Genomic DNA, 22,635 nt, shown 5'->3' with positions numbered 1-22,635 from the left:
AACCCTATATATGGGTCTCAAACCAAACTCAAGTAACTAAGGTGGAATACTAACTGAGCCACGAACTAGAGTAGATAAGGATAGCTATCATGTAGCTATTATTCATGGGCGGTGTACCAACCGCGTCTGCAACTGACAAGTCGGTGACATAAATACACAACGGTCACCCTGGCGTATCACGAGTGGAGCTCGATATTTCAATATTGCTTTCATGTTAGCCTACTTCTTATGATAATCTTTGGCTATATCCCCATATCTACTGCAATAATGACAGTCCTTGTCCCTGTTGGACTAATTAATTGAATGCCAGGATCCTTCTCTACCTCTAGCGAATCCCCCCTGCCTCGAAAACTGCCAGATTCATGCTGGCCCTGTGTATTCGTGCCATGCCAGGCATTATGTTGTTGCTATCCATAAGTGTTCCGAGTATCTCCTCGACCTCAAAAAGAGCCACGGCCTCTGCCACCTCTACCACGCTGGCTAGAGTAAAGAATAGTGTCTCTACTTTGAGACATACCATAACCTATATTCAGCCCAAGCTTAACTTACTCATGCAGCAACAAAGCAATCAGCTCATCCCAATTAAGGGATTCAGCTCTCACAAAAATAGATGTATCAAATGCTTTATACTCTTTGCCAATTCCATTCAATGTCATTGTAATCATAATCATCCTCAAACATTGAAGATCCAATAGTGGCAATCTGATCCGCTATGTTCTTGATCTCTATAGTGTAGGCCTGAATGCTTTTGCCATTCCTAGACATGTAACTGAACTGTTGCTTCAACTAAATATTTCTTGCATGTGTTACATTTCCATAATTCTTCATGAGTGTGTCCCATGCATCCTTTGGAGAACTACATCCAATAATCTATATAACCATCGCATCTGATATACATAAAGAAAACCAATGTAGCACCTTGAATGCTCTCTCAGTCCATAGCATATGAGCCCTTTTCTGATCATTTGTCAGATTCCTTTCAGGTATTTTAGGTTCAACCTCATCACCTATACATAAGTCCCAATAACCTTTGCCAACCAAAAAATCCTTCATATGGAACTTCCATAAAGTAAAATTTTTGTTGTCCAACTTTTCACCCACAATTTGAGTGATATTGTCAGTGCCTTGAGCATTTGCCATAGTTGCAACTTAGGTATTCAGTGATGTATACAACTTGTAAGTATCTGACTCCTTTTCCTACAGTTCAGGACTAGTTTCCTGTTATTCAGGATAGTTTCCTACAATTCAGGATAGTTTCCTGCAATTCAAGATAGTTTCCTACAATTCACGACAGTTTCCTGCAATTCGGGACAATTTCTTGCACTTCAAGATAGTTTTCTACAATAATTTTTTGCATCAAAGAAACATGGTATTCCATCCCTTTACAACCTTAGAAACATCCATAAGCATGTGGGATAACCCATAGGTATTTTAGTCAATACATAGACTCTACAAGTATTGTATCTCTATCTCATGTATTCTTACTACAATGAAGACAATATGTAGTCTAAAACCTGCAACCTGACATTCAGGGAATCAACTCCTTTGAGATCCTGAGTGATAAATGATGTTATTTTCTTTAGGAGTGTAGAGAGGCAATGTCATATACTGCATTTACTATAAATGACCAGCCAAGTAGATATCAAGGCATTTGTTTCATCTCCAGGTTTCAATCCTCAATTGCATCCAATGCTCTCTTTAGTCTTCCAAGCATTCAACATACATTTGTCAAGTCATACAAATGACAGGAGCTCCAAAATGACATGTAATGCTTCAGTAGGAGACAATGCTTGTTGCCTACATTTAGTGACTATTTCCAGCCATTAAAAAATTCCAGATCTGAATACTTTTCAGCATAAAATCCCAACTCCAATGCATGACATCAATTCCATATGATTTTCCAGCATATAGCTATCCTTCAATGGTACTCCTGAATAAGTTTGAGAGCTCCAGGCTCATGTCAGAGGTGCATACATGCTGTAGGTTGTCTGTATACAGTAGACCATTGTTATTTCATATCTATAATCAATTCTTCAAGCTCCCAGATGAGCTCTCAATCAAGAAATGATTCTTTCAGGACTTCATATGCCTTCTAGAGGGTCCACCAGTGCCCTGGAACCACTACTATTTACTGTAGTAAACAGCCGGTCTGCATAAGTCTATGCTGAATATATTAAAATCTGTGAGGAATTTGAAAAAAGTTTCTTTGCAAACTTGTAGACCATGTCAAAACTGTTAGGAAATGTGGACCATTTCTCCAAAATTAATTTCTGTAGTAAGATATAGCTTTTGCAAAAAATGGGTTGCATGCACGGTCTCCTTTGATGACGTTTTCTTCAGATCTAATGTCTTGATGTCAAATGGCCACTGCCAAGCCTTCAGGCTTCAGGCATTCAAGCTCTGATACCATATTGAAAGAGAGGGAGAGAGACAAAGTGGAGCAGAAGATGAGCCTCAGCTCATTGTTGTTCTTCTTCCATTATTCTTCCATCATGCTCATGGAAAGAGACTTACACACGTAGGTATGACTAACCAAGACTAATTGTGGTTAAGTCACTGACTACACCGACTTATTGAATGTCACACAAGTGTACAACTGTATCCAGCTAATGTTTGTCACACATATAAAGATAGACTGACTGAAGAGTAACGGAAGCTTGATATTCTAACATCAATGCAATGAATTGAACCTACGTGTACACACATAGGTATGACTAACCAAGACTAACTGTAGTTAAGTCAATGACTACACCAACTTATTGAACGTCACACATGTATATAGTTGTATCCAGCTATCTATGAAGTCCTTTGGCAAGATAGAGATTTGGCAGCCTTTGGCCATGGATTCTTGAGGCTAGCTTGAAAAGAAAGGGAAGAAACCCTTGTTCTTGAAAAAGTAACTCAAGTTTGAACCAAACTAAGTCACGTAACACTCATTTTGTCCTTGTCCAATTGGTTAGAGCCCGCCATTCTCCACTGGTTCATGCCAAGAAGCTCCTTCTTAGTCATGGTTTATGACAGATCTCCATGTCAGACCATGGTTATGGAAGAACTAACTCCTGTTTTAACTACGGTTTTTACTCCCTAGTCACTACAACTAAATCTAATGCATGAAAATGACTTCTGACAGGATCTAAACTAATGCTCTGGTACCAATGTTAAAGAATTCTAATCTATCAATGGAAATGAACAGAAAATCAAAATATTCTAAGCTACAAATGATAAGAAATGAACCAAACTGAGATTCCAACATGGCCATACCATGGAACATCTTCTATTCCCATAGCACAATGTAGCCATGAGCTGCAAACCAAGTACAAGAGGAATGAAAGACAAGAAGGATGAAATTATGATCATGTCAAAGAATGATGCTACATTAGCACTTCTTGCCTTTTTATACTAAACCCTAAGTCATCTTTCTCTTGGCTCAAGTATTTACAAAGTTTTATACTTGGAATAGGCTTCAACTCTAATGTTGATACTTTGCTTCATTACATTAAGGCATAGTCCTTAATGAAGATCATGTAACAACCTGTTAATCTAAGAGAACTACACACCTCTTTGACACTAGCTGTGGAGGCCACTCTTGGACATCCTTAACCTTTGTAGGGTCTACAAAGATTCCTTCTTCTGACACAATAAACCCAGATATTCGATATGTCTTTTGAGGAAGGCACATTTTTTCTTCTTAGCATAGAGCTTGTGTGCCCTCATGGTCTCAAGGACGATGTGAACTTGGGGTTCATGATCCTCCTCTTCCTTGGAATAGGTGTCGTCAAAGAAGGCAAGTACAAAATCATCGAGATATGGTCTAAAAATATCCTACATTAGCCTATTAAATGTGGCAGGGGCATTAGTGAATCCAAGGGACATTACTGTGAATTCAAAATGACCATATCTGGTGTTGAATGCCGTCTTAGGAATATCCTCATCTTTGACACGAATCTGGTAGTTTTCGGACCTCAAATCAATCTTGGAGAAGATTTTTGCCCCCTGCAGTCAATCAAGTAACTCATCTTTTGGAACAACATTGGAGTCCCCCGAGGAGAACTACTGGGGCGTATGTACCCTTGGTCCAATAGTTGTTTGAGTTGTTCTTTTAACTCAATAACTTCATGAATGGACGTCTTGTAGGGTCTTTTCGCAATTGGTGTAGCTCGGTATTAGCTTAATCTCATGATCCACTTCCCTAGGTAGTGGTAATTGTGTCAATTCTTCCAGAAACACATCCGCATACTCTTTTAACCATGATGGTTCTTCACTAGAGTCCTCTACCTATTTCGGATCGTTTAGCTGGATCAGATAGACAGGTAATCCCGTTCTTATTCCTTGAACTATTCGTGTTGCCTTAGCTAGATGGATCTTTGGTTTACCTACTTCTCCTTGTGTTGTAACTAGCTCACCTTTAGGATTTTGAAAGGAGACTTGTCCTTTCTCATAATGGATGTGAGCATCATTGGGGATTAGCCAATCCCTCCCAAGTAAATACTCATGGACTCCTAGATTCATTACCCTAAACTTAACAAATGTGGGCTCGTTTTTTAGTAGGAATTCCACCTTAGTAGTTTGTCTAGTACAAGCGATTTCTCGCCCATTTGCTAGTTCGACAAGCAAAGAAGGTGCACCTACAGTGGCTATCCCTAACCTTCTTGCACAAGTTGGTGAAATGAAAGAATGAGTGCTGCCACAGCCAATCAAGGTTTTGAATTTCTTGCCTTGTAATCCGATGGTGTTTGGATCACTGAAAAATTGGCAGTTTGGCCCCTTTTTATGGAGAGCAGCATGAATGGATGCCCTCTCAATCTCAGCTTCCATGGACGGGTCTTCTTCTTCGTTGATTCCCTTAGTGGTGATATTGAAAGTTTTTGCCCTTCCCATTACTACACGACGGCGGCCACCCACGGGTAGCCCTGGCTTGTGGCCATTGAATTTTCCTTGATGCTGATCTCCACCAACTTTGGAACATTCTCTTTTGAAGTGCCTAGGTTCATTGCAATGAAAACATCGCAGGCTTTGGTCACTTCGGGACAAAGTCACTGATTGCATTTGCTCTCAGCTTCTTTCGTTGGCCTTAACTCTGTCCTTGCACCCTTTTAAATTGAGCTTTCAACATCCCTGGATTCTGGTCTTTGTGAGACCAAGGTCTATTATTCCTGGACTTGGCTAACTTATTGGGCAATAGATCCCACTCTTATCAATGCATCTTGCAAATCCAAAGGATGCATTGATTCCAATTGAGTATTCATTGGTGGGTTCAGCCCATCATAGAACTTGGAGACTTATTGGGGAATACTCATTATCGGGGCGTATTTCAACAAGGAGACAAATTTTGAATAGTACGCCTCCCAACTGTTTCAACTTAAAGAACTCATTCATCTTTTGAGTTTTGTATGCATGTGGGATGTACCTTTGATTTCTGTGACTACTTATCTTCACACCATTGCTTCCACTAGAGCCTAGCTTCATCGGTAAGCTTGAGCTTGGCAATCATAGCCTGGTTTACAGGTATTGTTCCTACTGCACTGAAGTAATCTTCCATGGATTCAATCCATACTTCGGCATCGGCTTTAATAGTCTTCCCTTTTCTGTCGAATTTCGATGGTTTAATTTGTTTGATAATAAACTTCTTCTCTTATGCCTCTGCCAAGCTTAGTGCAGAGACAAGGTTTTGGTTCTGCATTTGGGGTTGTATCTGGTTTTCAGTTTAAACTTTCCATGTTAGAATTGCATTTACACATCTCTACACAACTTAAATCAATGCACAAATTATTTTTCATCATGACTGTGCAACAAATCAAATAATCATTGAATTCTTGTTTATCCATAAAGAAGCATAAGCTTCAAGTACAATTATTCCGGAATAGATAGAGATTGGTTAGGATGATTTTCTTTTCAAGAGATACATCAACTCCAGGTTAATAATACCCTAATAGATTCAGCTACAGGGACAGAATAGTAATATGGATTGGGGGAATGGATTCTTAGGAAATGGTAAGTCATGGGAAGCTCAGGAAATCCCCGTTTTTGATAGCCATGGTGTTCATTTCACCCCATTACCTTAATTTTGTCTAATGACAAGACTTTTATAGCGATTTTGTTCTACTTGCCAGCGTCCAATGTGTAGGATCGAGTTCACATGTGCCTCATGGAAGATGAATAACTTGATGATCTTCAAGTCCTCCAACCATTTTAGTCTCTTCATGAAGATAGAGGAGTCGGTTGGCATCTATGTAACAGTAACCTACTCTCCAAGTCCAACACCTTTCCACATACAGCGGTGAAGGGTTGTAGAGTCAATCCAGGATCCCCATCATGTCAGATTGTCTGCGATAACTTGAAGAGTTCGTAGCTGTCCTGAACGTGATATGAAATACAAGGAACCTACTCCGTGCCTTGTAGGTCTGGAAGCAATAACAATCAACATGAAAGAAAAAAATATTTTCTAGTGAAAATATCACTTCACTCTTCTCCATTTATTCCTATCTTGATTGTTTTATTCGTTGGTTTGCTCTGTCCAGGCACGTTTTTAGCTGTCCATCGAGAGATGAATGTAAGCAACGCTGCCTAGCACTCAAATGAAATGTTATGGGGTTTGTCGCCTAGGGTTTCTTGAGTCAACAGAGCATTTGCGGTCGAACCCATTGGGATCAACCTAAAATCAAGGTTTCTAGTGGACAAGGTTTCCTGACAGCATTCTAACGTCGAGACTTGGATATCCTACTTTACACAGAGATACCCAAGCCGAAGAAAACCCATGCCACACTTGGTTCAAAGAGAATGGGAAACGAGAGGGATGCGCCGCTCAACCTCTCTACCCATAAGGCATAGTCACATTCTAGTCCCCTAAAACGGCATGAATCGGGTTCTAACCTAACAATACCTAAATGTTGTATGACTGTAGAACCTTGTGAGAAGCTTCCCAGTCCTTTGGGATCACCCTTCTGTAGGACGGACCCGTCGGGGGTTCCACCTACCGGTTTCCCTCAATAGGCATTCTTTAGTTATCTAATTAGGTCCTACCACATTTATGTGTGACATTTAAAATCAGCTTCTTTAATTAAGCCTTTTAAGGAACAGGGTTCGTTCGCATAACTTATGGCACTAACACGAAAACAGTCCAAATAGGTTCCTTGGAAGTAAACTTTATATTAGCATTTTAACTAAGATACAAGTATTGTCTAAAAAGGACAATTCCTGCAATCCATGAGGATGAGTCTTTTTTCCTCCAAGTTTTTGCCCTTGCACTAGTAACAAGGCCTCAAGTATCCATCTCGAGTCACGTGGATCATTTGAGTAGGACCCGGAGGTAGGGAATTTACAGCCAGAGTCCCCCCTAGCATCCAAGTGTCCTCCTACATTCAAACTAACCCACGAAGACACCTCTCATAACGGGTTTGGTCCACGTTCCTGTCACAGTTATCTAGAACCCCCTTGGATAGGGTTGGCAGCCAACTGGGGGTGGTTTGGCGTGCCCTCCATGAATTCAACCTAATTCATTATTCCAATTTCTTTTGTGAGTTTGGGGTCATACAATCCTTTCACAAATGGTGTTCCTAAATTTACAAGCACAAACAATAATGAAGGTGAGTGCTCGGGACATCTGCTAAGGTGGAGTTTCTATTTTTGTACGCTTCGCGTTTACCTTTCTTGGGTCTTTCTTGCCTTGGTGTTAGTTGCCATTACCTTCTAAGGGATAGAGAATACCCTCATTCTGACCTCATTCCTATGTGATAGGAGCGAGCAATCACGCTATCGGATTTATATCTGATAGTTTTCAGATGGTAGCTTGCCCTAATTTGCTGGCCTTTAGTCCAGGATTCTTGTCTTCGGATCACAAGTCTTAAATAACTCAATCTAAGATTTTAATTGGTTATTTGGTAACCACTTTTCTCCTTAGAACCTTATCAAGGTTTCTAAGTTTACTCTAGGGTTTCACTCTAAGAATTCGTAATAGAAGCTTTTGTTCATTCCTTCTGCAAGCCAAGAGCAAACTAAGTCCTTTGCAATCCTTGAGCAATCGTGAGCATTAAACGACATGTGGCAAATGGTCGTTCTTTCTTCCAGATACAACACTCGAGTTTTCTTGTATTGTCATCGAGTTGTATCATGGTTGAAAATGATACCCCTAAAGGTGTTATTGGGCTTATCACAGCTAGCTGCTAGGATAGAGACCCATGAGCATATTTACTTGATACTAGGTCAACCTATGATCTTAGCTTATTTACAATTAACCCTAAATAAGTCAAATAAACCCTAACCTTACTTATCATATAGGATTTCATTCTTCGAACTGTCTCTTGCAGTTAGGTTTAACAATTTACATATGCATCTTGAGTCTATCTTTTAGGACGAGTCCCTATCATGTAGTGCAATCGAAACTATCCACGATACCACACAAGCCCAGATGCAAGTCTTTCTTGAGTTAACGATGCAATGTGGAGCTTCTATTCTTGGAAATTTATTTCAATGAACTCATGCAAATCATAAATTGTGACTTATATTTTTTCCTTGTGTGAGGTACATGAATTCGTCATGCCTAGTGTAAGTGTAAGTCACATCTCTCTAATGGTTTATAGGATGCCATCGTCTTACGCAATCTTGCATATTATACATATCGGTAACCTAAGATGCACTCACAAAAATTCATGCCTAATAATTAGTTAGTATTGCAACAACCCATATATGCTCAATCAACACATGGCCTATCATGAGCTAAATTAATACGCATCTACCTTTCCGATTATACAAATCACACGATGAAAAAATATTACCACTTCCTACGATAACTACACTTTGTCATTCTGCTCATAGGACAAGTTACAGTAGTGGTACCTGGTTTTGGAGTGACGAATTGGCGTTTATACCCGATAACCCATTTTTTAGTTCCTTGTTTCTCTCAAGCATGCCAATTCTAGTGCATAAATCTAATGCTCTACGAACAAAATCAATAAAATCCTTGATTTCAGTGTGCACCAATGCAAAGTCTTTTGTGCAAATTGTTCATTCTATAACATGCCTTAGTGCAATAAAACACAATTCCCAACATGATCTTATAATACAACCTAATTGGTGGTTAGCTATCATAGATTTTTGCATGAATACTTCTCCCTACCTAATGTAGTCGATCTACGTTTATAAAAGTTTCGTACCAAAGTAAGATTTATGGAATGCACCTAGTTACTCAATTGGACCTTACTTCACTTGGGAGGCATCGTTAGTTCAGCCTTTCCTTCACGGATACACACATGGGCTACTAAGGAGTTAACTCCTTGCGGGAGAATAGCTGTGGCCTCTCAAGAGGGGGGAGGAAGCTTGATGGCTTCTAAGAAGATTCCCCCTTTCTCTCTCTCCCTCTCTCTCTTTCCATGTCCCTTAGTGCCCTCTCTCTCTCTCTCTCTCTCTCTCTCTCTCTCTCTCTCTCTCTCTCTCTCTCTCTCTCTCTCTCTCTCTCTCTCTCTCTCTCTCTCTCTCTCTCTCTCTCTCTCTCTCTCTCTCTCTCTCTCTCTCTCTCTCTCTCTCTCTCTCTCTCTCTCTCATTCAATCTGATAGTAGGGGAGGAAAAATAAGGTGCTCACCTAAGGGGGAGGGGGAATGGCGTGGCATGGAGCCCCCTTATCTCCATCTAGGCAGCCATGTGGGCCACCGCCATGCAGGCTATGGTTGAGAGGGAGAGAAGGGATAGTGGTGTGCCCATCGTCATTCTCGTTGTCACCCTCATCTTAATCAGCATCCTCGCCATGCGTAATCAGTCCGTTTTTTGACATTATGATGGTTGCAAGCTCAGCAAAACTAGTTGTATGTAATGTACCAAATAAATATCCAAGCATGTGAATCGGATGGAGTATCAATCGATCAAAATCAAGACCATAAAGCATTCAAAATTCCAAATAAATGTATATAGGTTGAGGTTCATTGTAATAAGTGTCGTACATATGTCCAACTACTATCGCATGTGCCCATATATCATGCCCATATGTCAAACATTGGTTGTCCAAAGAACTAATAAGAACGAGGCTTAAATGGTGCTCATATGACCCAAAAAGTATCAAAACATGGGTCTAAAATTGACCAAATTTCCTACAATTTTTATATAGTTTCTCATGCCAAGAATGAAGTCTCAGACAAGCTCAACCCACATTAATTTTCTTGGAATTTTTATGACATTTTTTCCCTTTTGAATTAGTACCCGAAAATGGCATAAAACTAGCCTTTAAGCTTTGGACCAACTAGTTTCGTCTCTACAATGTGAACAGAAAACCAGTGAACTAGTTCCACAAAAAAACCACTTTCAGCTCTTGCCAATGTGAACACAATTGATATCAAATAACTAAATCACCAAGGTGTAGTGTGAAAAGAGGTTGAGCCAAGAGGTTTAATTGAGGTTCCTTTTTTCTAAGCTTTTTTTTTTTAAAGCTTAAGCTATCCTTTGAAGTAACCGTTGTCGTTTTTCAATGGCACAAATCATGTAAAGACTTTTATATGCCTTATTTGATTTGATTTTGGCAATAACGCACTCTAATACCTCACATTGAATTCCTGGAGCTTAAGCCTTGACTCCATTGCTAATAATCATCTTCTTTAACAAAACTCTTCTCTCTCTCTCTTCTTTGTGACCAGCATGAATAAGGCCATTGCTTTGTATGTCAAATAGCTCATGTGCTTCAAATAAGCTGGCCATGTGATTTTAGGCTCAAGCAGGGCCCTTGATTGAGTAGGCCATGAGCTCAAGCTACCCCCATGCTTCCGGCAACCAAAAGTATAGGCCAATCCAAACTCAAAGACCAACAAAGCTTTGCTATCATACATCATTTTTTGCCTCCTTTGGCTTTCCAATACATCCAAAAGCTAGCAACAATGCTCAAAATCCGAGCCCCAATGGTTCCACAATCTAGTGTACCTACTTTGGGTGGATTAGCGAAAGATTAGTACGTGATTTAATGGCGGACAACAAGCTTTCAATCCAATGTAGGACCTTGATACACACTCCTCGATCCAAGCTTTTGATCCTACACTCTTACTCTGATACCAAATTATAAGAATGAAAGAGGATGCACAATGGAAGGGGCAATAACAAGAGATATGAAGGCTCAAAAGTTCTTCTTCATCTTCATCCTTTTTCTTGCTTCATTTACAATTGATTGCTCACCAAGTATCCTCTAAAGTGATGGGTACCTTTTGACCTTTTTAGACTCTTCACACACTCTTTCTAATTTATTTGTGCATACATAGGATATGACTTATCCTATGATTTATTTCTCACAACATTGCTCATGTAACTACATGCCCAAACTTAATTCAAGATTATGAACCCAATTCAAGAATATGTATAGTATGCTATTGGGTAAAGGAGAGCATAAAAGTGAAAGGTGAGAAGGATCGAAGCTTGCACGTGAGCTATGGCGGGAGAGTAAGAGCAAGAAAGAGAGAGACAAGAAATGGGAACTCCAACAGTCACAATGTGTGACCGGGCCTTCCTTTATTCAAACTGTCACTAAAAGAATAAAGAATAAAGTGACGTGACGGGCGCCCGCCACCTGCAGTGTGCAGTGGCGGGTACTATCAGTGTAGTAATACACGAGGCGGCATGGCGGAGGCGCCTTTACCCCCAACAACCTCCCACTTAAAGGCGAATCTGCCCTAGTGAGAGAGAAAAGAAAAAAGAAAAGACAGTACAAATGTACATAGGTACAAGGGATGAGGAAAGGTGACATCTCATCCAACGCCCATCAACCTCCTGAGGAAGGCAAAGCGCTCAGTAGTGAGGCTCTTCGTGAGTAGATCTGCAGGATTCTCGTCAGTGGAGATCTTGACAAGGTCAACAGACTTGTCCTCCACAACACCACGTATGAAGTGATACCTCACCTCAATGTGTTTCGTCTTCGCATGGAAGACCGGATTCTTAGCCAACTGAATGGCACTCATAGAATCTAAATGCAGTGTAGGTGTAGCATCAATCCCAAGGTCAGCAACTAGACGGCCTAACCATATGGCCTCCTTGCAAGCCTCAGTGGCTGCAACATACTCGGCCTCAGTGGTAGACAAAGCCGTACACTTCTGAACCCTGGACATCCAAGAGACATCCCCTCCAGCATAGGTGAATACATAGCCAGAAGTGAACTTCCTACTATCTCCATGTCCTGCATAATCGGAGTCAGTGTACCCCACGACCCCTGTATCCTGGCTGCCATAGCAAATACACATATCTGCTGTGCCCTTCAGGTACCTCATGATACCCTTCACGGCATCCCAATGTCTGCTGCCAGGTGTAGCCATATAGCGTGCCACAACACCAACTGCATGCGTAATATCTGGACAAGTGGCTATCATGGCATACATCAAACTGCCCACGGCTGAAGCATAAGGGATCTTGGCCATCTCGGCCCTTTGCTCATCTGTCTGCGGACAATCGGCCTGTGATATCTTCACATAAGAAGGTAATGGACAGCCAATAGGCTTTACGTCCTGCATGCGGAAGCGCTCAAGGAATTTATGAATGTACTCCCGCTGTGAGAGATACAAAAGTCCCTGATGCCTATCGCACTTAATGCGCATCCCAAGTATATGTGAGGCCTGTCCCAAATCCTTCATCTCAAAGCTCTTCTTCAGCTGAGATTTAAGAGCATCTAGCTCATCATGAGCTTTCCCTACTATCAGCATATCATCAACATAGAGTACCAAGATAAGCAAACTGCCATCACGGGCTTTCTTCGTGTAAAGACACGGATCCATAGCACTCCTGCTGTAGCCCTGTGACTGCATAAAGGCATCAAACTTATGATACCATTCCCTAGGTGCCTACTTCAAGCTATACAAGCTCTTCTTCAACTTGCACACTAGGTGCTCCCTGCCAGGTTCTACAAGGCCCTTAGGCTGATCCATATAGATCTCATCATGCAAGTCCCCATGTAGAAAAGCCGTCTTGACATCCATCTGATATAGATCTAAGTCAAGCTATGCAACCAAAGCCAAGACTAAGCGCAGGGTGGTCATCTTAACCACAGGAGAGAAGACCTCATCAAAGTCCACACCATGTTCCTGCTTAAAACCCTTTGCTACCAATCTAGCCTTGTATGCCGGCTTGGGGTGTCCAGGGGTACTTTTCAGCTTGTACCCCCAATTGCATGGCAAAGCCTTCTTGCCCTTAGGCAAGGCAACCAAATCCCAAGTCTCATTCTTATGCAGGGAGTCTATCTCAGACTGCATAGCCCTCTCCCAGGAGTGACTGTCACCCCTGCGCATAGCCTCCTCATAAGTGAAAGGCTCTCCTGCATCTGTAACCAAAACATAATGCATAGAGGGCTGAAATCTGTCAAGTGGACGTCTGTCTCTAGCAGACCGTCTCACCGCAGGCTCTGCTTCCTGTCTAACTACTTGTCCAACACCCTGGCCCTGTGGAGGAACTGCTGCAGGCTGTACTACTGGCTGTGCTGGAGCTCTAGGCTCCTCCTGAAAGATCACTCTGCGGATCTCAACCACCTTCTCAGGCTGCCTGTGCATCTTGTCTTCATGGAAGATGACATCATGGCTGCGTACTATTTTCCGCGCCTGCGGATCCCATAGGCGATAGCCCATCTCTCCTGACTCACCATAGCCAAGGAATATGCATTTAATGCTCTTTGGATCCAATTTACTCCTCTTGTCCTTGGGCACATGGCAGAGAATGCCTCACATCCAAAGACACGGAGATGCGCATAAGAGGGTGGCTTACCAGCCCAAACTTCCTCTGCAACCTGGAAATCCAATCCACTAGAAGGCGATCGGTTTATGACATGCACTACGGTACTAACTGCCTCAGCCCAAAAACTCTGGGGTAAGCCTGCATGGCTAAGCATAGAGTGCACACGCTCCTGAATAGTCCTGTTCATGCGCTCAGCCAAACCATTTTGGGGTGGGGTGTAAGGGGCGCTCAACTGACGCTTAATACCCATGTCATCACAAAACTGCTCAAAAGCATGCGAGACATATTCTCCCCCATTATCTGTCCTAAGGCATTTCAGCCTATACCCTATCTGGTTCTCAACAAGAGCAAGCCATCTCTGAAAAACTGCCAAGACATCGGACTTCTGCTTTATGGGATAAGCCCACACTTTCCTAGAAAAATCATCAATGAAGGTAACGAAGTACTTCGCGCCACCCATAGACATGCAAGGCATAGGCCCACAAACATCGGAATGCACCAATGCCAAGGGCTCACTCATGCGTGGCCTACCCGATTTCTTATGCGTAGACCTATTCTGCTTACCATAAAGACAATGATCACACGAGTCAAAACGTGCATAGTCCAAAGGCGGAAGATACTGCAAACCAGATAACATTTTCATTCCTTTCAAAGACATATGCCCCAAACGGGCATGCCAAAGTGATACATGTGGGATAGAGCCCACTACCAAAACATGGTCTACAGAAGACCTAGATACAACAAGAGGATAGAGGCTGCCAGCCTTGGCGCCTCTAGCAAGCACAAGTCTGCCTTTGGTAATCTTCCAGGCAGAATCCCCAAAACAGACATGAAACCCTACATCATCCAACTGTCCTGCAGACATAAGACTGCGCGTAAGCGCAGGTACATGACGTACATCCCTAAACAAAAATGAACTGCCAGTGGAAAACTGCAACTGAATATCTCCACAGCCCACAATATCAAGAGACCTGTCATCTCCAAGTCTGACTGATCCAGATACAGTACGGTAAGAGTGAAACCACTCACGGTAAGGCGTCACATGGAAGAACGCACCTGAATCCAATAACCAGCACTGTGCATACATACTAGGTGTCTCAGTCAAGTGTGAAGCATCAGAAGAACTAGCTGCAAGTATAAACTCATCACCACCATCGGACTCCTCAGTCTGCGTGACATTAATTTCCTCAATCTTGACGCTGGACTTCGCAGGTACTATGCTGCGATCAGAGGACTTCTCCTACACTTTATCTTTCCCCTTATCCTTGCGCTTCTCATTGCGCAACTCATGACACTGTGGTCTAATATGGCCCTTTTTCCCACAATGATGACAAGTGACATTTGCATTGCGCCCACGCGACTTACTACGCGACTTGCCACGAGATTTAGACCGACCCTTCTGCGAGTCACGGCCTCGGCCATTACCACGGTCATACCTATCATTCCTGCCTCTAACTGTCAAAGCATGACTACCACGAGAGGCATCCAAGTTTTTGCGATTCACCTCTTCCTGAAGAAGAGCACTCTCAACATCTGCCAATTTTAGAGTAGCACTAGAGGCACAAAGAGCAGTACGGAAAACATCCCATGACTCATTCAGAGTCCCAAGCAAGAAAAGAGGAGTTACTTCCTCTCCAAAGGTGATATCCTGCGAAGTCAGGTTCTTCAGTATAGCATGGAACTGGCTCAAGTGAGCAGACATAGTCGCATTATCCTTCATGCGCAGATCCATAAGCTGCTTCAACCAGTACATTTGACTCGCCGGACTTTTCTTATCATAAAGATTCTTGATCTTATTCCATAGATCCCATGCACTCTGTGCTTCCTCAAAGACATTATAATGTACCTGTTCAGTGAGAGACAATACAATCGTGGACTTGCATAGCTCATCAAGTTCAAGCCAGTCGTCATTGTCCATAGTTTCAAGCTGCTCTCCACTCAAACGAAGTGGCTTAATCTGAGATTTCTGCACCAAGACCTGCCAAATTTGACTCTTCCAGTAAGAGTAGTTGGTACCATCCAACTTTGTAATGTTAAAGATGGCACTATCATGCGAAGATGACGCCATTATGCAGGCTGGAAATGCCCAAACAGTCCAAAACTGCTTGCTGTTTTACTGCAGAAACTGCCCAAAAATGACCAAAACAGGGTCCAAAGGGTGAGCAAAGTGTGCCAAAAGTCGCTGCCCACTTAGTACTAGGTGCGGTACACCAAATCAAGATATTTCAGCATGAAAAGTACACCTCAGTCCACCAATAACTGCTTGCTGTAATAAATTGCATGTATGCAGTCTAGAGAGCAAACTGTCCCAAAATAGGATCCAATGTCAAGCAAACAATGCTAGGTCCAAAGCCGGCATGAAACGGACATAAGCAAGGCCAATGACAGTGAAAAGAACATGAGCTCAACACCGAAGCATATCAAAATAACATCTGCCAGTGAAAGGCACACTCCCAGACACTCTAGACAAAGTGTTCCTGTAACTGCCAAAACCTGACACAAATAGGTGTTTGCTCAAAGAGAGATCCAAATATGAGACTCAGCTCATAAGCATCCTGTGAACCAAGAGTACATCAATGCATATCCATAAAGATCGGAGTATGATCCCAAAGTCTCAATGCGTATGTAGCTGCTCAAGACATAAACTGCTCCAAATACATGTAAGTGCTCCAATAGCATGCAACTGTCAAAGGTCAAGCGAGCATGTAAAATGCTCCCACTGGCACAAAAGGTGTACAAAGCGAGCTCAGAAGCTCAAACAACCCAAGAGAAAGCACCAGTGATAAGTGACCCTGTCAATGCATCAAGCGCATCCAAGAGAGCATGACATACATGAAGCACCGGTCGTATTAACCATGAAGCAATACATAAGCCCAAATAAGCTCTCGGTCAACTCAATGACATCCAAATAGCAACCAAGATCAGTGATCAAGTAAGCCGGGAATGCTCAAATACATCCAAATCCAAGGTCCAAATGTCGGTATGGCATACACGAACCAAATAGCATATGTCACGAACCAAAGCATGTAATGCAAATGCCTAACTATCAAGCAGAGACATGAGGCATAGGCGGTCCACGAGCATGCCAAGTCGGTCCAAGTGCCAGTGAAGAGGAGCTAATGTGAAGCTCAAAAGCATCCCATAATCTCATACATATGCTCCAAGTCGTCCCCAAATGTCAGAGACATCATGCCAAAGCTCAAAGCATACATCCGGTATCGGTAGGTAAGTGCCAAAGCATGTAAAGTACCTTCAGCCCACTGTTATTCCAGCATGTATTTACTGTTCTAAACAATAGATTTCAGCCCCGAATTCAAGCCAAAATCATGGTCAAACCAAATGCATACATCCCCAATACATCCGGGTAGGAAGTAGACCGCATACGGGCATCAAATAAGGTAACCGAAGTAGAGTATAAGCATCAAATGCCAATGCCAAGTGTGGCTGCCCTGTTTCCAGCACTGTATAACAGTAAATAACAGTCCCAAATCAGCCAATATTTCAGGCCAAAATCATGGCATAATCATGTGCATACATTCCCAAGGCACTAGGCATCATGTAGACCGCATACGGGCATCAAATAGCACAACCGGAATGGAGTATAAGCAACAAATGCTAATGCCAATGGTGCTGCCCTGTTTTCAGCCTGTTATGACAGTTTATGACAGTCCCAAATCTGAAGAGATCAGCCCCGAATGATCAAGACCAATGCCCAAAGCTTGAATGACATCAAACATGAAGTCTGTAGCCCTCTTGATCAAGGTAGAGAGCAAGAAGCAATGGCCAAGTGTGGAGCTGAAGTAGATGAGTGCTCACAGCCTGGAAAAAAATGATGCAATCTACCCTGTTGGTGCTGAACTTGCTGCTGCTCCACATGGGCTGAAAAGGGGGTAATGGGGGGCTCAAGAAGGGCCTATCAAAGGCCTATGACAAGCCTCTTTGAGCCTTGATAGGTGTAAGGCACAATATGAGGGGAATAAGCTTCAAGGGTTTGAAGCCATGGCTGCCCTTGCTGTTTGCAACCTATAGACTGAAATAAAACCCTGAAAGAATGATCAAATACCTCAATATCAATGCTTGAAGGTGCCTCAATAGGCTGGGAAGGTGCTCGGGAAGCCGGGGAGTGACGGGAGCTCGGGGAGATCGGATATGGCTGCCGGGATGGAGATCCAATGCATGAAGGGAGTTGATGCGAAGGTAGAGAAGCACCGAGTCGAGCTCGAGCAAGAGAATGCCAAGCTCTGATACCAGTTGAAAGGTGAGAAGAATCGAAGCTTGCACGCGAGCTATGGCGGGAGAGCAAGAGCAAGAAAGAGAGAGACAAGAAATGGGAACTCCAACAGTCACAATGTGTGACCGGGCCTTCCTTTATTCAAACTGTCACTAAAAGAATAAAGAATAAAGTGACGTGACGGGCGCCCGCCACCTGTAGTGTGCAGTGGCGGGTACTGTCAGTGTAGTAATACACGGGGCGGCACGGCGGAGGCGCCTTTACCCCCAACAAAAAGATTGGAACAATAACATTCACACCATAGTTAGAACTCACCCTACACTTGCACAAGATATGGAAAAGGCCTGAAATTAGTCAACATGGACTTTAATTTGAGGCCATTAACCAAATCTTCCACCATCATATGTTCACTTATAACAAACCAAAGTCCTCCATAATGACAATCCCTAAGGGCCTCATGGAAGACATACTCACGTAGAAGATCTCACCTAGGAATCTAAATGTTCACTTATGCTCACTTGTAACAAACCAGACTTACATAGAAGATCTCACTTAGGAATCTAAATGACCATTGGATAGAGGGGACTCACAAATCCATGATCAAGGGAAAAAACTCTCACTCAAATTCTAGATGCAAGCTCCATTGAGCTAAAGAGGATAATCATTAGTTTCACAAGTGTGCTTACTAGAGTGATGAAGATAGGATTGGGGATCTCCATAGAAACACTACCTCCCATAGGGATTGCCACATTGTTGAGACAAGTCACCACTTCACAAGAAATAGGAACAATGGAAGAGGCCACAACAACTTCATGAAGTGACAAACACCACCCTGTTGAGCAATGTCCTGCTAAGCCCACCTCACACCTACAAGAGTACAGTTTGGTATTGAGTGCAAGAGGAAACCTAAGTGTGCTATAGTTGCTATGCAAAGAACTCAAAATGACAAAATGGAAGTACTTCAAAAAAAGTAGGGGCTCCAAACCAAGTTAGATGATACTCGTGAAGCTTATAAGAAAGTCATCGTTCAAAACAACTGTTAGGTATATGACTTTCAAGCATAGTTAAGGGAATGTGACTTGGTATTAAAGTCTAGCAGCCAAGAAATAGAGTAGATAAAGAACATAGAGGATGGAATATAGACCCAGGTAGTAGATTCATTGTCCAATTAGAGCAAGAGAAGGCCAAAACAACTCTTCATGAGAAAAAAATCCAAGAGAATGAGCAATCTAGGAATAGCTCAAAGTGGCTTTTGCATTGGTTTATAATAGGTCCTAACTAGAACCATCACCATAAGTGAGAAAAATCTATGAAGAGGTATTAGAAAATTTGACCAACAACCTGGCAACCTCATTATACAAAGAAACTTAGCTCAAGGCGCATGTGGATCTCTACAAGTATGTGATCACATAGCAGCAGAAGCTCTATAGAAATGCCATACATAGAGTTTACACCTCTAGCATTAAAGATGTAGCTGAGCTAAAGGAGTAGTTAGTTGAGCTTGGCCCAATGCACTCTAAACAATCTAAGTTTGGCCCAACACCTAATGTTTCAAGCCCAACCCTAATAAAGAGAGAGTATGATACATTATTTGAAGGGTATAGATTGTGGAGATCACGAGTTGGAAGCTATAGTATTTGGGGAACTTGAGCCCTTTGAGCCAAAATAGTTCATACCCATAGAGCCACCCAACATCATGTCCTCAATGGTAGACTATGTGGAACCACAAGAATTTGAGGGGCCAAGAGAGAGTGACATGTCTCAAGGTTCACAAATGGTAGTGAAGATGGCACTAGAGATATGAGAGAGCAACACATGAAACTGTTGAGTGCATTATATGCCCCTACTCAAAAGTTGTTTGACATTCAACTTGAATATTGAGGGTGTGAAGTACAATGGCAAGATTTAGAGGTACTAGTAAAGATATGCCATGATCAAGGAGGAGAGGAGGCAATAATATTTGACTTCAAGTTTCTAGAAGGAGTGAAGCTTTGAAAGACTCTACCCCTTAGCACAATACAACATTGGTCAAGATAGGGAAGAGCATTGCCAAGAAACAGAAAGAGTAGTAGCATGAAGATGCTCTTTGGAAGCCTATTAACTTTAAAAAGACAAGCCTCGAAGTGATCATGTGATCCTAAAGCTGCAAGAAGCCTAGAGACTTTAGCCAAAATGGTGGTATGCTATCTTTGAGTCTAATGACATTGCAAAGGTCAATGTTTTTCTATATAGGGAGTCACAAAAGAGTCAATGTACTCCATTGCCCTTATTCTAGGTAAAAGCTCTATATTCAAGAGTGCCATGGCCAATATAACTTTTCTAAGATCCCTAACACCAATGTCCTTATTACAGGAAACAAGTTGTATATGCTCCAACTACAAGACCTTTGAACTCCTTTCAATAGGTTTCTTAGAACTTTACTAACTAACCCGACCCTACCTTGATCATCACATGTAACTACCTTTGACTTGTGGTCAGATTGTTGGAGCAAGCACCAACACCACATAAAGATGAGCTACCACCATTGTTTTTTGACATCAATATAGGTATTAACAAGGTGGCCATGATTTGATTGCACATATGTGCTGCACTCTTTTTGTCCTCTTTGTGTGGTAGTTCTAGAGGACATGGTGGATAGTTGATTAACCTTTTGTATCCCACCCATTCTACTTTGAGTTCTCCATTGATCTATGAAAAGGTATAAAAGACTAGATTCTCGCTAAGAAATGCCTCAATCGCATCTTGTAGCCACTCCTTAAGGGACAAAATCACCCAAAAAAGAGAGAGAGAAAAGAAAAGACATAAAGGAGAGTAAAAGCTCCAACTTAGATAGGTGTACTACATAATCAATGTACCTAGGGGTCCTCAAGTCAGGTACATCTGATGGTCTTGGTCAACAAACTGGCTCCACCCCTAGTGCTTTCCTCCACAGCATGACCACATGGCACATCAAGGGTGGGACATCTCACGATTACTCAAATGACCTATCACCCTAACACTCATAGAACATAATAAAACTCTACACCAATTGGGTCCTCAAGTGTGGGATAATTTTTTGGGTTCACTTGAAATTCAACCCATCTCCTAGTTGCATCTGCACATACACTAATCACTATACAAGCAAGGTATACACACCCAGAGCACAAGTTGACTTATAAATTTGCGAAGGACTCCCCCTAAAGAACACTTAACATTGGTGGCCCTACATCATCCATGTCTTCTTCTTCAACAATGCCAACAACTTACTCCAAATAGCCATCAGCTCTCCATCCTTGAGATGCAACCCCTGTTCATCACCCACAAGTACCAACTAGCTTCAACTCTAACAAGATCCACCCCATCTCAACTTTAGCCCATTAGCACCCACTCCTCCTCTACCAAGACTTCTCCATCATCGAGAGTGATTTCTCCAATATTTCCCTAACAATGCTCCTGGCCTTAATTTTGTTGATACTTTGTGTCATCAAGATCTCCTTCCCTAAAATCCCCCAACCTTTGGAATTTTTGTAATGCAATGTTGATAACTTTGCTAGGGTTTTGACCTTGTCATGGGTATACTGTTGGTGAAATAGTTATCTACTTTTGATTGGTATATAATAATCATTGTTGTACATGTGTGTGGATGAGCATGGAACTTTGTGGTTATGCATTTGCTACTTGGTTGAACACAAAACATAACAAAATGCCTAATACAACTAGTGGTTTCGATAATAGTTGGAGAGAAAATAAGTCCAACTTCCCAATATGCAAAATTTGTATTTGAACATTCTTGGTTGGTTAAAGGTTATTGGGATCTTATCGTTGTAGTTGAAGCAAAACCAACATTTCTAGAAGACCATCACTTTAGGAAAAGGAGAGTCTCCATTTCAAAGAATTTGGATAGATATACTTATACATGGAGTATATGATCCACAATTCTTAGAAGGTGATTAGTGAGTTGGTTTGACTCATGACTCATTATTGATGCATCATCAGTTCAAATATTATACATAAACTTATAGAATAAGATAGTATTTGGCCTCAGGGGACATTATTGATGTGTTATGAATTTCAATTTCCTAAACAAACTTACAAGAGAACGTAGTATTGGTTGAGAGGGAGATGCTAATCATCCTTTTACTTACTTTTTGGACACTTGGAAAAAGCCAGTATGTGACACATTAGCAATATGCTCTTATGTTAAGAAGTCTTTTGAAAACCCATCTAAGGATAAAGTAGACCTAGCTTTTCACAAACAGATGGTTAATATTAGCACAAAATATGTTTGATAATAGATACAACCACATTTTACTCAAAAATTTTGAGAAAATATGTAGAGGCCCGATCTCGAGCTCAACCGCAAAGACCCATGGACCACTTATTGGTCAAGCATTTCAAGCGAGCACTAATGGCTATTTCTCGAAATGCCGACACACTATCCCTCTCTACGAGTGTATTGAGCTTACCTTAATGCTCGATTGAGTTGCTTTTTCTCTCAAGCACTCCAATAGCTCCACGATTCGTGATGCATACTCAAGCATCCTCAAGCTTCTTCCTTCAAGCTCCATCCTCCATAGCCATCCGCGAGATGAGAGAAGAGAAGAGAAGAAGAGAAGAAGAAGAGATAGTGGAGGGCTTCACCTCTAAGATCTCTCACCCTCACACTCTCTCCCTCACTCACTCTCACTCCCTCCCTCAAGCACTCACAAGCAAGCAAGCAAGAGAAGAGAAGAGAAGAAGAAGAGTC

This window comes from Lygodium microphyllum, chromosome 5, assembly GCF_053477565.2.
Source record: "Lygodium microphyllum isolate KBCC chromosome 5, Lygodium_microphyllum_v1.1.10, whole genome shotgun sequence".
In the NCBI taxonomy this organism is placed as follows: domain Eukaryota; kingdom Viridiplantae; phylum Streptophyta; class Polypodiopsida; order Schizaeales; family Lygodiaceae; genus Lygodium; species Lygodium microphyllum.
Note: the sequence above shows the minus strand (reverse complement) of the source record.